The sequence below is a fragment of the Elgaria multicarinata genome, chromosome 6 (genome assembly GCF_023053635.1).
Source record: "Elgaria multicarinata webbii isolate HBS135686 ecotype San Diego chromosome 6, rElgMul1.1.pri, whole genome shotgun sequence".
Taxonomy (NCBI): Eukaryota; Metazoa; Chordata; class Lepidosauria; order Squamata; family Anguidae; genus Elgaria; species Elgaria multicarinata.
The window spans coordinates 75,011,809-75,025,282 of record NC_086176.1 but is presented as its reverse complement, the minus strand read 5'-3'; the positions used below and the strand labels follow the sequence as shown (position 1 = coordinate 75,025,282).

At 37.0% G+C, this 13,474-nt stretch overlaps 1 pseudogene; it reads right to left on the bottom strand.

Annotated features, from left to right (window-relative positions):
* Window positions 1-4,223: 4,223 nt before the first annotated feature.
* LOC134400977 (U2 spliceosomal RNA) lies at window positions 4,224-4,390 on the bottom strand (annotated as a pseudogene).
* Window positions 4,391-13,474: the final 9,084 nt, after the last annotated feature.

Genomic DNA, 13,474 nt, shown 5'->3' with positions numbered 1-13,474 from the left:
AGTTGATGTAACCTTGCCTCATTGGGGAGATGCTCCAGCCCCTTAATCATTTTAGTTGCCCTTTTCTGCACTTTCTCCAGCTCTATAATATCCTTTTTTAGGTGTGGTGACCAGAACTGGACATAGTATTCTAAGTGTGGTTGCACCATCAATTTGTATAAAGGCAGTATGATACTGGCCATTTTATTCTCAATTTCTTTTCTTATAATGCCTAACGTGGAGTTTTCCTTCTTTACAGCAACTGCACACTGGATTGACATTTTCATCGAGCTGCCCACCACAACTCCAAGATCTCTTTCTTCTTCAGTCACCGCCAGCTCAGATCCCATCAGGTTATACTTGAAGTTGGGGGGGTTTGCCCCAATATGCATCACCTCACACTTACTTACATCGAACTGCATCTGCCATTTGGATTCCCACTCTGCCAGCTTGGAGAGATCCCTTTGGAGCTTTTCACAATCCCTTCGTCTTTTAACAGTCTTAAATAATTTGGTGTCATCGGCAAACTTGGCCACTTCACTGCTTACTCCTGATTCCATATCATTTATGAACAAGTTGAAAAGAATTGGTTCCAATACAATCCCTGTGGGACCCCACTATTTACTTCCCTTCATCGGGAGAATATTTCTCTTTGGAGGATGACCTTCAGCCTCCAAAGTGAATATTGTACAAGAGCTGCCTGTATCATGGGACTTTGGGGCCAATCAGATGAGATAGCTGTCAGCCTTTCCCCTCAAGATGTAGCTACCCCCATTTCAGACTTGGAGTCAGATGCTGAGCAGACATCTAACCCCCAAGCAGTCCAGGTGCATAAAGGTTGAGTGTTGGATGGCTGCTGGACACAGAAGTGCCCACTTGAGGAATAAGGACTCCTCATGAGTAAAGGTATTCTCATGAGCAAGGCTCTACTCTTGAGTGGACCATTCCTTAGGTGACACTAATGGATTGCAGCTGTGCTCTGGGTTGGGCTCTGAAAGCTCAGGTTTAAAAGCCTTCAGTTGTAACCACAAAGTGCTGGGATAATGGTTGTGTGTGTTAGGGTTCTGTCTTGTATTTCCTTGATAACCTAGCTCTTCTCTAGATCTCCCTGTATTTGGTACTAACTCTAAGTAATTCTATAGAGACCTGTTCTTACACTACCATGAGATGAGTTTTTCCTCACAGTTACCAGGACAATTCCCAAGCTCACCAGATATTGACCAGATCCAGACACTCATCATGTGCCCAAGGCCAAATGGTCCCTTTCCTTGAACTGAAAAGCTCTACAACCAGTAAGGAACTAGAATTTGAACTAGCTGCAGTGAACTGAGATAACTAAAAGACTACTATTTATATGGCATCCTGGGGAAAAACAGGCACTTCTAAATATTGTGGCTTCTTCATCTTCTGTTATTGTGGGCAATGGCTGTTTCTAGACTGTAGAATCCTTATATGTGAAAAAGACAATCATTTTTGAACCTCAGTTTTCAAAAACACTAGGGGTGAGGACTCACTGTTAGCTGCCCTTTAAGGTGCAACAAGATTCTTTGTTGCTGTTGCTGCTAACATTACCATTGGTTTGTGGAGTACCGTCTTGAACACAGGAAGACTCAAGTCCTACAGTACAAGATGCACTTGGAATGCTGTGAAGAGGCCCAGAGATATTTATTCTGGTCAGAATTTACAGAGCGAGAGATTCCACAAGATAAAAGAAAATTCTGCAAGGAAAAGCACATGTAAAAAATAGTTCACATAATGCCTACTTACAAGAACAGCCTTGACTTGCAGAGTGGAGTTAATCAGCTTTAAATGCATGTCCATGTGTGATCTTAGATCTTCCATCTATTTAAATAAGTCTCACACTACATAAGGGATACCAAACTCTGAGGTATTTCCAGCAAAACAATGTGTGTTTTTTAAAGAAAAGAAAAACCTGCCATCAGTAGGATAGCAAAGCTAACTTGAAAATGAACTGCCAACTACAAGTGAGTTCAGGGAACTCAAAGCAAGGTAAGCGACACTTCAAAAGAGCCAGTAAAAGAGGGGTGTCATGAGGAAGGTATAAAATGATGGAAATGAATACACATCATCTTGTATGTTAAACAATGATCAAACTTCTGTAAGCGACCTCTTGTCTTTATTAAAACAAAATATTGAATAATGGAACATAAAGGTTCTCAATGCATAAGGTATGCCTCTCTTGGGAGATCCAGGCCATGAGATATTCCAGTTTCTTCCTAAGCTGTCTACAATATATGCCTTTAATGCCCCAGGTTGCAGAGTGCCAAATTCTTACTCTCTCCAAACAAGCGGTACAGCACAGGAACCTATATTCGCCCCACGTTTCTTACATAGAACATCCTTCATTTCTACACATAGCAATTAATAAATAGAAGTTGCAATTTTATAGAATTTTAGAAGTATTCAAATGTCTTCACAGATGCAACCTCAGTAATCATTATAAGCGTGTTTTAAAGCAGAGGTGTTGAATCTCTTTCTGCCTGAGGCCCCTAATTCCATTTCAGAGAAGCTTTTGGGAGGTGCATTCCACTGATGAAAGGTGGTGACTTATCTATGGTCAATTAATGAGTTCATGATTTGGCCACAACCTGAAAGTTGGACTTTCTGGTCCACAGTATAGTCTCTGGGACTTAGTTCAATAGGATTTTCTGAGAAAGTTCACATTTCTAATAAAATGATATCTCCCAGAGAGTGAGTGTGTGTAGAGGGGGTGCTTTTAATAGCAACATGCCTTGAGAATCTCTGACTGGACAAAGCTAATGGAATTAAGAAAATGCTTTTGTATGTTCTTGATGTGATTTCTATTCATAGTAATGACACATTAATTTCTACTGATGCTATCTCAAATTGGTTTTAAAACTTGAAGAATAGAATCTAAACACTCCTGCATTAAACCTATCATTCATAAAATTAATGTTGCTAATCATTCTCTCTTAATAGTACTTCTGTGTGTGCAGGAATCCTGAGATCCTTCGGAGACTATGGAGGATGATTCTTAAATTCAGGTCATGACCCAGCCAAAAGTAAGTCTTGATATCAATGGAGGAGTCAAGTATGACCCAATTCTCTCTCTCTCTCTCTCTCTCTCAATTCAATAGTACTTAAAATATCTACCTTTCAACTAGACTATTGCACCCTTTGTTTTATAACAGGAAGTCTTATATGAATGATCTTCTGAATGTGAGATTGTGTAGGTTGTTTTAACTTAGACATTACACAACTTCATCTGAATGAAAGAGATGTTAAGAGATAAGACTTAGAATATAATATCTTGTGATAGCATGTGTTTTATGCTGCCTTTTTCAAAGTATGTCTGGTGTATGTTTTTAACTGTAGATGCCAACCAGGATCTATTTTGTGGTTTTAATTTTTCTGAACTGCTTCAGCTATTGGGCTGTATAGAAATGTAATAAATAAAGTGGGTGACCCTTTCCCTTTTATTCCCTTATTTGTGGCCCAGTCCCTAAGTTTGACTAAGTTCCTACCAGGATTTGACTTAGGCCTTATGGATATTTTCTGTTGTCTCCATGCCATATCTCAGCAACTCTAACTAGTGTTAATCTGACTTGAGTTCATTATAGTGCAGGCACAGCACCAAAAAGAAGCAGATCTCACCAAACTCTACAACAGTGTGTAATAAAGCAAAGGCTTTCAAAATGAGTTCCAGGTATCCCATGCTGTGTTTTCCAAATGTAATAAATAGTCTTCCAAAAACAATAAGGATAAGTTGATAACTTTGCTATCTCTCTCTAGGTTGTTAATGCCTATCCCATTTATATATATTTAAGCCACTGGTGGTGGTGCCTAATTATCCACTTACTATTTATTTATTTATTTATTTATTACATTTCTATACCGCTCCATAGCCGGAGCTCTCTGGGCGGTTCACATTAGTAGTATTAGTATTTAATAGTAGTAATAGCAGTAGCAAAAATACTATAGCTATTAAAGGCCCAGGACATAGACAGACAGACACTTATACACACACCCAGAGAGAGAGAGAGAGAGATTGGACTTCAATCCTGCATAAAGCTAGGCTGCATAACTCCAATTGACTTCAGTGGGATTTAAGTAGCCCTGCAGCACTACTCTATGTGTGTCTCCTCTGAAGGAAACCCCATCAGTGTCAATGGGACTTACTCCCAGAAGTTCATTCCTATACCCACGTACTTGAGAATAAGACCCACTGAAGGCAATGAGATTTACGTCTGAATGCACATGTATAGGATTATGCTGCAAATCAGCATTGATTTGGATCCATAACCTGAACTAGCTGTTTTGATTCTGTTCTATCCAACAAAATGGCTTTAAGTTCAACTTTTAACTATTTTTATTAAACTGATAAGAACAGATACTATCCTTGATCTTAGCCAGAAGGTCAAGATGCGATATATGTAAAAAATATATTGGGTGTTTTTTTACCATCTGTTTTCTTGTTTTGTTTTAATATTCACAATAAAAAAAGGGAAGTATTTTTATTCTGAAATAAATAGGAGGGGTGGAAAAACAAAGTAACAGTCAAGATTAGCATGTGTTCTATTTCTGGTTCCACTTGGGTATCATGGAACCTTCTAAGACAGAATATAGCATAAAATCCATTTTATTAAATGCATTTGTCCTATGAAATATGCCATTTCACCAGGAATGTTTTCCTTCTTAGAAGAATAGACAGGAGACCACCTACACACTAATGCTCCCTGAAGATTTTCCTGACAATTTAAGCTCCCTCTCACCAGCCAAGGTTGCAGAGGTCATCGTGACCTAGCCTGAGGTACTTGCTGAGAACTACATGTTGCTAACATTTTATACCAGAATGGGATTGTCATCACCCTTGTTTGCCCAATCAGTGTATAAATCAGCAGTACTTAATCTGCAAAGCTATGTAAAATAACCAGGGTGAGAAAATTATGGGAGTAAGCCCCCTCCCACCCAAATCATTGCAATAAAATGAATTCCCAGTGAAACATTTGGAAGCAACAGGAGTAATAAATGTACATCATCGCTGTCACACTGAACAGAAACAGTGTTTAAAACATACATGCACACACACAAAACAGTGGAAGCCACGTACAGAAGTCCACACACATGAACCACACAAAAGGAATGGAGGAAGCACCAAACATTGTTGCAGACTTATTGTGAAGAAACGCAAAGAGGAAGGGATATGACAGTGATATAGTACTAATAATAGTTTGTGTCGGTCTCTCCCTTCTTTTGTATATCAGATCTTTTGCACCTACTAACCTCAAATACTGTTTCTCTAAAGTCAGCATTCCTAAGGAGAAACAAATCTGCTAGGGAAGATAGATACCTGCTCCCTGATGCCAGGCCAGGCTCTGCATATCATGACTGTGAAGGTGTGACATATTGATCTAACTTCATGCTTAACAACAACAAAAAGCTTTAACCACGGTGGTTTAAGGTGTCTTCTGACCAGGGCCACAATATGTAGAGCTATCTACCAGTTGCATTGCTGGAGATCTGAGAACTAATAGGACCTCGTCTTACATTTCCCCTTTTGTGGACCTTGAATCTTGCATGCCTTTATGCTCTTTCCCATTTCTTCAAATAATGTCAGTTCAGCTCAGGAAAAGGTGAGTACCAGAGATACTTCTACCTTTGCATTTTTCTTATACTTAATTGTAAGACCACGATCTTCATCTGGATTTAACAGTTTGTGTTTTGACTTCAAAGATGTCATTTGGGAGTCTTCCTGAATAATGTCATAATTGTTTCAATTTTTTGTTTTCACACAAATATTTGTTTTTTCTTACCCACATTGTACATGTATTCCCAATGACACATAATTAAGCAGCACACAGAAATTAAGTAGCACACAAAACTTTGTACTTTCCTCTTGCTTTATTCAGTCTAACCCTGAAATGCACTTTATTTTACAATGACTGCACCGCCCTAAATATTTCCCTTCAGAAGTCCAACTGAGTTTGACTAGGCTTATTCCCAGGTAAGTGGCTACAGGATTGCATCCTAAAGCTGTAATCCTGTACCCACTTCCAAACTGTAAACCCCATTGAACTCAAAGGGATTTACTTTTGACTAGGCATGTGTAGGATTGTGTGGTAAAAGAGGTTTGACTGCACTTCCTTACATATCCTTTAACTCTCATTTAATCCCTTTATCCCATAATTACTGTAACTGATATTTTTATAAACACATTTTATAGATTAAGTATAGCTTATGATTTATTTTTAAATAGTGTACATGATATAATATGGATTTTTTTTAATCCTAGAAGATATATGCAATAACAACTTTTAACTGCAGAATGGTTCATTTGGGTTAATACCATGTCATAAACGAGAACAAGAGATAACAAGAAATATAAGTGAAGCCTCTGACTTTTTTGTTTTTGTTGTTAAGCAAGTACCACTGTGCTTATTAGGTATACATTATTGTTATACACCTAATAGGCATTAGATACATTGTTATACATCTAATATATAATAAGTTACAATAGATATATTGTTATATACCTAATATTTAGGTATATAAGAGGAGGGGCTTTCTCCGCTGTGGCACCCCGGTTGTGGAACGAGCTCCCCAGAGAGGTCCGCCTGGAGCCTACACTGTACTGCTTTCGTCGCCAGCTGAAGACCTTTTTATTCACTCAGTATTTTAACATTTAATTTTAACTTAAATTTAAATTTTACTGTTTTAACTCTGTATTTTAATCTTATATCAACTTTGCTGTGTGGTTTTATCCTGGTTGCGCTTTTTATACTGTATTTCGTAATTGTGTTTTAAACTGTTGGGTGTTTTACTGTGGTTTTAATTTTTGTGAACCGCCCAGAGAGCTTCGGCTATTGGGCGGTATAAAAATGTAATAAATAAAATAAAATAAAAATAAATTACCCATATATTCAAATGGTGCAGCAGCATTTCAAAACAGTCTGGTAATCAAAACTTTTGATAAAAGTTAATGTTATTTGTCTAGAGACAAACTGACAAAAATAACCTAAGCCTTTACATGTTACTTAAAAAAAAACATAAAAATTTTTATCACAATTTTAACTATTCTCTGTGACCATCCCAAACAGAGGCTAAGAGCTGGAGGCAGTATGAAAAAGGATCCACTGCCTGTGATGTGTTATACTAATCCAACTTCCTGGTTTTTGTATAGTTTCAAAAATCTATTTTGACTACAGGGTAGCTGTGCACCATGAAAGTGAAGCCTCTCTTAAATCCTATATACTACTAGCAAACTCATTCTCTGACTGCTTATCCATATATATAATCAAAACAGCACCATCCACACACAAGAAGCAGGTATCAGCAGGCATGTGGAAACCCTAAGGTTTGCAGAAATACAGAAAAATTGAAGGCGGGGATCCTATGGGTGAGCAGAAACCAGTGGAGCCTAGTTTTAGTCAGAACTCTAAAGAAGCTATCCAAGTTCTGGCTGAAACCCAGAGCGGATCCACCATCCTCCACTGGCAGATACCCAAAACAGCCTAATGAGAAATGAGCATGCTGAGTGGTCACAGAATTCTTACTGCCTCTTGGTGGGGGGAGAACTGGAAGGAGGGGCGATGGAGTATCATGGAAGAGGGCATGGCAGACAGGAACCCAAAACAGGAGCACTGCACCACTTTTACATTTTGTTGGAGTTCTGACATGTAACTCTCAGTTCTCTTAAAAAATATTGTTTGTCCCCAAAATATGCTTCATTAAAACTGCAATTCAAAGTAAGGTTTGCAAAAACTGTGAAATAATTCAGCAAGTGTGATTTATTGCAAAAGACATCCTTCTTCTGGCTTAATTTCAGGATGTTGTGCTTTGCAACTGCACAGTTGCTTACATCTCTCAACGTCACTGTAGTTGGAGAGCCAATGCAGAATTGCCTGACATTATGCCCTCATGTACCTGAAAAGTGTTGGAATCACTAACAGAAATGTTGATGGATGGATATTGACATAAAGTTACATTGACCTGAAAATGGGACACCACATTGAAATGCATTGAAATTCCTTTCGGACATTTTCACAAAACATATCAGGCATTATCAAATCCATTCTCTCCTGGGAGTGACTTCATATTGGTCTGGTTTGCATATAAAGCAAGAATTCTGGGTTGTTTTGATGTGATATGTGAACATGGCTATGCTAACAAACCATTCATTTTTTGTTAACCATGAACAACCCAGAAAGTGAACCCATGGTTTGCTGTTGGGTTGTGAACTCTGGCTTGTTTAAACCATGGGTTGACATTATCTACAAACCCAGAACTGCGGGTTGTTCAAGGATTCTTTTGCCAGACTACACAGACATTGGACAAGAGTGGTTAAAAACAACAACAGCACTCTACAAGTCTTTAGTATAGTGTCACAAAGAAGGGAGAGGGTAGGCAAAGGAGGAGGAATGCAAACAACCCAGGGATTGAGAAAATAAACCACAGTTTGTTTGATCATCTGCCAAACAAACCCTTGGAAGGACAAAAAATGGATTAAATAAACCATGAGTTAGCATTATGTGTGAACCAGGCCAGTGACAAGATAGCAACCAGTTGGTGATGGGTTGGTTATGACGCTCACAAGAAGAGTTTTTCTCAAATACCCCAGATTGCCCAGTCCTGATCTGTTCTGGCTATGTGAAATTACAGTAGTAATTCAGTTAATACAATTTTACAAACTTTTTAAAATTGTATTCAAAATGCCCCTTGTGCATTAACCCTTACACTTCCAAGTTTTTTACTGCCACCCTGCAATCCACCTTAATTGGGTTAATTAAATTATATAAAAAATAGACAGACAGCCAATTGATAAACTGGCTGTTCTTTTTTAAAATCTTGTTTTTCCCCCAGAGTTAAGATTGCCAATCTTGGATATTCTTCATACAGTCCTATAAAAAGTCACAGATCATTATGAATCCCATTGTTCCAGTGATTTCTTTTCTTCAAATAAGAAAAGAGCCATCTATTTCTCCATATCTATATTGAGAATTTCCACTGAAGTCTATGGGAGTGCCATGTATGGACTGAAGGTATATTACTCTTCAAATAATTTCAGGAAAGTCAAATACTTAAAAGCTATTTCATCACATCAGCTTCCGCCTTGGAATAGCAGGCAGGAATTACATTGCCAGCCTGTTAAAATGTTAGCAACCACATTTCATTTTTTGAAAAGGCAATTTATTTGTCCTGAAATAAAGAGTTGATTATATCTCTTATTACTGTTACAAGAACTTGATATATCACAAAGAGGAAGAGTTACAACATGTACCAACTATCAACCAGGAAAAATGAATCTGATTCATAATTCACTTTGAGAATGTCTAGTTAGTCAATCAAGTGATTTGTAATCATAAAGGCTGCCAGGAATTGAATGAATAACGGGCCATACTAAAATCCTTGGATTTCCTAGTATTCTTATTTCATTATGTGACTTTTATTGCTATTGCTGGTAGTTGTCTCTACTTCAGTAGAACAAATTAAACACCATACAGCTTTTTGCATGAATCTATTTGGCTATTTAATGCACATACAGGGAGAGTGACCAGTCAGGTAACAGACAAAGCTAGGTTTTTCTCTTTGGAAACTGAAGCTTTTTATGATGTAAAGCTGGTGGGAAAACAATCTATCCCTCCCTACCCCCCCCCCCCCCGGTTTCTTCTTGAAAGCATTTTGGGGGTAATGAATCTTAGCATAGATCATACTGTTACAGTACATTTTCTCAAGTTATTTTATAACTACAGAAATGACATAATTCATATAGCATGCCATCTGTTTAACAGCAGCATCTTTCCCTGCCTCTTAATCTTTACAGATCATCAACCTATTCTCTTAGCTAAAAAGCAACAACCATATTATAGCATACTAAATAGCATGTGATCTCCAAATGTAGATTTTTGTAAAACCAGTAATCCAAGTAAATATAAGGAAATAGAAAACTAAACTACATTACTAGAAGTTGCTGTTTGACACATGTCTTCTTTGAATGCATTTTGCATTCATCTGGTTTCTTTTCACATAAGAACAATAGATTTTTAAGATAGGATTCTGACATTACACAGTAACAAAACAATATTTAATACATATTATTTTACCAGACACGTTCAATGTCATCAGGCTTTTTTTTCTTTTTTACATTTATCATTAATGATTATATAATGATTTAGGTCTGTCAGTGTTTGGACCAAATGTAATTGAGCCAAACATAATCAAATAGGGCAGATTGTAAAAAAAAAAATTAAAAAAAAATCCCACCTTCTGTAATGTATGGTGCATCTCCATGAAATATTTTTTTCTTTTCTTTTTTAAGAGAAAGTTTTCATATGGCTGACATATGAAGTATGAAATATTTTTACAATTGCATTTTTGATCTTTTAAACAGAAGGACCATGAACTCTACAATAGCTTTATCAGCTCTATCAGCAATCCATATTTATAAATCAAGCTTCCTATTAAAACTAATTGTGAGTTCCCATAAAAATTGATCTAAAATATGATTGTTAACTTCCTCCTCCAATGAAATGTAACTAGCTCCAAAACTAATATGTGGAATGTGCTACTAAAAATATATCAACATCACATCACATTCCAGTACAAGAATTCTTTCCCCAAAGAAAAACTATGACAGAAATACTTAGAATGTACAGTTAATTAGCAGTACAATCCTATACACATCTATTGAGATGTAAATTCCATTGACTTCAATGAGGCTTACTCTCAGGAAAGTGGATATAAGATTGCAGCGTAGATTGACATAAAATACATGTTCAGGCTTTCATTTCCTCTATTCATAGACTTTTAAAGAATACTCCTAAATTATTGACAGTTTATACACGTTTCCTATAAATTATAATCATTTTTTAAAGTCCATAATGTACAGTTATGTTTTATTTAAAAAGAGTTTACTTTTGTGACAGTTTTTCTTCCTCAACAGATTAGACATCTATATTTTCTCAATGAGATCATTGTGCTAAAAAAAAAATAGAACAATGGCTATATTAGTAAAGAGTGAAAATTGCAAGAGTATCATTTTTAGTAAGACAATGTGAAAAAAGAAAACAAAGCAAAGCAAACATTATCTTTCATTATCTATCATTTAAATTGGTACTTGGTTTTAGTGCTACAAATTCTTATAGATCATCCTTAAGTTCTTGTTAGATTACAATGGATCTTGTTCAAAATTTAGAAGTTTTGCTGTTGAAATATATACTGTATATTCAGGCCTCAATCCTATACTCAGTCACCTGGGAGTAGGTTCCACTAAAATGGGACCTACTTATGAGTAGATGTGCATGGGATTGTGCTGTTAGTGTGTAAACACAGGAAAATTAAAAGAACACAGAGCATGAATAATCTGCAGCCCTGTGCCATCATATACTGGCAAGAATATACATGAGTTATTGAAAGAGCTTAGATTTGATTTATTATGAATTTAAATTGTTGTATTATTGAATGCTTTCCCCCCAAAAGCTCTTATATCCCATTGAGGTCTGTGAATCACATGCTCAAGTGTTTTACCAAACACAAATAAAATGAAGAATTTATTTAAGTGCCTTACTGACTCCATTTACTTACAACTATATACCATCAAAATCAATGGGATGTACTTCCAAGTAAATGAGTTTAGCATAAAGTGTTAGGCATGGTCGAGGCTATGATCCTAAGCACTTGGAAGTTCTTCTGAAATGAATGGGACTTGCTTTTACATAAATGTCTTTGGAACTGAAGTGCAAGCATATTAAGGCGCTCATCTTTAACATTTATGAAGAGCACAAGAGGTGCAGCTTATATAAATTAAGGTTGCCAGCTGAATCCCTGGCAATCCAAACATGCTCCCCTTCTTTCTGCAAGAAGCCCCGTGAAAAGACAGCTAGGAAATGTAATGTATGAACTCATGCAAAGGTTACCAAACTGCAATCAGATGGGTTGCTTTCCTATCTATCTGGAACAAATTGGAACTAACATGTTTAAGTCTCTACAACACATTAACATTCCTGAAGTCCTCCAGACTCCTCAGAGCCACTTTTGTTAATGGTAGCAATTTTCTCAATACCCTGAAATGTAGTAAAACTAAAAAGCTGCTAAGATGTTTAATGCAGTGTAGAGTTACAGAGACAATTGGATATAACTAATTCTGATAGCTTGGTCAAACATAAGAATATACATTTGCTAGATCCCACCACATGGAACAAAAGGGACTGTACAGAACAAAGCGTTCACAGAGTAACTTTTTATCACTTTGTCAAATGCATTTTTAATAAAACAGATGCCTGTAACAAAACTAAACATTTCCTCTCCTCTTTTTTTTCCCTTTTGGATCAGTAGAAATTTATTGTTCATTAAAATTTGCATTTTTTTTAACTAGACAGATTGACTGAATTGTGCTACACTTCATGCGATTTGGCAAACAGCATCACTTTAATCTTTGGTATACCAACACATAGAACAGGGAAGTGGATTTTCCTATCATTAGTATAAAAGCCTTGCAGTGCCAGAGGTTAATGGTTGGGCAGCAGACTAGGCACCCTCTCTAAATATCGTTCAAAAGTGTTTGCATATTAGCCACTCGAACACCCCTTAGTCTTGTAAATCAAGTCCATTAAACTTCTAGGTGAATAAGAAAACATCCTGCAAAAAATTAATTAAGGCCCATCAGGCTATTAGATTTTTCACAACATATTAAAACTAATGCAGTTGTTGTTGTTGTCATCCTCATGTCATTGTTATCAATTTTGAGGGGAAACTGAAATCAGCATAATTTGTGGGGGGGAGTAATTAATGATTTGGTAATGTTCAGAGAAGAAATTAGTGTTGTACAAGCCTACTCCAGACAGCTACTTCTAACAGTGTATAGTAACAAATGCCTGAGACACCAACTATCTGTTGCTCTGTTGCTGTACTGCAAGAAACCACAGAGACTGCCCAAACTAAAACCTGTATACTGCCTTTCATCTTTACAGCTTTGATTCTATAATTAGTAAGTATGTGTTAACATAAATACATACATGTTTCACAGCCACAGACCTACAGTATAACTGAGAGTACTTCAAGCCACTTAGCTAAAGGTATCCTAACTGGAATTCTACCTTTTCGTTGCATCAACCTATAGGCCTCAGAAACAAAGCCAGCCCATTGAGAAGTACCGGTTGGTCACCCAGTTGCCTAGTCAGAGGCCAAAGGGGCATGTAGTAGGGGTACCATATCTGCACCAAACTGGCAATGGTTCTAGCCAATAGTTGTGTTTGGGCAATGGGAAGCCACTCACCACATTACATCCCCACCTCTAAGTAGCTCTCCTATAATAAAAAAAAGTAGTTGCTACCACTACTTGCAACACTGTTTTGTCATCTTATTGTGAAATATGTACAAAGAGGGGGGGTCCCTATTTGTGGCTGAACAGACATATTTTCTCTCTCACACACACACACACATGAGTAGTGATGGCCACCAATTTGGATGGCTTTAAAAGGGGGTTGGATAAATTCCTGGAGGAGAAGGCTATCAATGG